This window comes from Pinus tabuliformis, chromosome 7 (assembly GCF_031772625.1).
Source record: "Pinus tabuliformis cultivar Carrire ecotype Pingquan chromosome 7, CPIR1, whole genome shotgun sequence".
NCBI lineage: Eukaryota > Viridiplantae > Streptophyta > Pinopsida > Pinales > Pinaceae > Pinus > Pinus tabuliformis.
In genome coordinates, this window is record NC_142293.1 from 852,827,824 (window position 1) to 852,830,139 (window position 2,316).

Sequence of the window (2,316 nt, forward strand, 5' to 3'; positions counted from 1 at the left end):
TGTAAAGGAAGATTGCGATAGTGGGTTGATATCTATCAACTCTAGAAAGACGTGGCATGAAGCTAGGGAGCTTTATGTTTTCCCCAAACACTGCAATCGGGTATTTCTTTACCCAAATGTGTTGGATAGGGATTGGTGGTTCATATTAAGACACGACCCTAGATCAAAACATATATTTTAGAACAACAATGTTATCATGCCAAGCAAGGAAGATAATCAGGGCGATGACAACAAAGAGCGATATGTACTTGTGTTATTTCATAATTTATACTATTGTTGTATGTTTTAGTTTTCTTTATTTTGCCAAGTATATTATTTTTTATTCGTCTTTTTGGCATTTTATATAATTGGTAAGATTCACAAATGTTTTTACATGTTTTTTCCCAATAGAAACATTTTCACACTTAAAACTAAGCATTTTCAATTGTGTAATTTATAATTTAAAAAATAAAATTTTAACATTTTTGTTTAATTCTAATTTATCGTAAACTTCTTCTATAGACTTTGGATAGACATCAGGATGGATCTAAAGATTGTAATTGTAATCATGAGTTATCAATTGTGTATTATTTTGTTGTACTTTTGTGACCCCAAACATATATTTCTAATATAAAACATTTTCTACTCTCGATGGTATAAATGTCCATTGTGAATCCTAAAGGTGAGCACTACATTAAGAATGCTTATTTATAACTATATTTTTTTAAGATATCAATATAAAGATACTCATTATCTTCTTTCTCAAATGACATTGTCAGTATCAATCTAAAATAACTCACAAAGTGCTAGAAAATGGAGAAGAAGAATCATATATGTGTACTAAAAGGCCTACTACAACCATCCTCTAAGTTTTTCAATACAATAAAATAACCTCCCTTATTTTCAGTATGCAACATATCTCCATAAATATAAATGTTTAAAACATGGTGTGCAATATCTATGATAATAAGGATTAATGGTGATAATCCTTCTCAAATAGGAAAATGAGAAGAATATCCTAAAAATGAGAAAATTGGGAATTTGGAAAAACATTGAATAGTTATTCTAGAAAGGTTCACAAGAGCACTCCATGATTTCGATAAAATAAGTCGATTCTTCCCTACTTGACATAGGATGGTTGAGATGAAGGAATTAAAGAGAAGGAATGTATAGTTAAATGTTAGATACTTATTGGTTTATTAATCATTTCACATGTTTTTCTTCAGGTTTATATCAAAATCAATATAAATCATGCAGTGATAAATCTATGAGGACTTTAACAATGAAAACTTTGTGCATTAATATGTAAGATTAAATTATTGACATGCGAGGTAAGCTCATGTTTAGTATATATTAATTCCAGTGCTTGCAACATTATGTAAACTAAAAGGAGGTATTATGTGCATATGTAAAATGTTGATTACATTTTTTTATGGACCATAAGAGAAACCATTGGGCTTACATGGATGCAGGGGAGGTTTTATTTTTTTCTTCATGGATAATTGAAGAGTTTTGACTTTTCTTTTCAATGGTAATTATAAATAAAAGTTGAATTAATAAATATTTTATGGCTAAGAATTAAATGATAAATAGTGTGATGGTGATTAAGAGACATTTGTTTGACTTTCTAATAGACTTGGTGATGCATTTTACTTTCCTATTTAGATTATGTAAAATAAATATCTATTTTTGTGTATTTATAAGTAAATTATTTAAAGTAGGCATGTCTTTATCATTGTAAACATGATGTATTAGCTAGGAGAAATGTGAAAACATGAATTTTAGTGACTATCTCGTGATAAGTATGTGGGAAAAATAATATTTCTTGAGTTCTTCATTAAGAAATAATCAAATATATTATTTGTCAAAAAGTCAAATATAATATACTATGGTTTTTGTATTATTTAACTCATATTTATTATTTAAAAAGTTAAATTTAAGCCAAAATAGAAAATAAAGAACCAAAATAGCACCAAAATTTTATATCTTTATTACTGGAAAAAAGTTCACTTGCCTCTTTAAGGGAGAACTTCCAATAGAGCAAATCCCCAACTATAAGTAACTTCACAAGCCTTATTTTTCATTTATTCCTCCTCTTTAGAGAGAAAATTTTCTAATTTAAATTGGTAAAAGTTGTTATAAATGTTAAATTTAAAATGCTTGAAACTTTCATAACTTTAGTGATAAATTAAATTTTATTTAAATATAATTTTTTAAGTTATATTAAATCTAACTTAATTATAAAAAAATCTAACCTAGTTTTTTAAATTTAACAATAGATTGAATTTTATAAACCAGTATAGTTCCATCTTAACAACGGATCTACCAAGAGCCTAG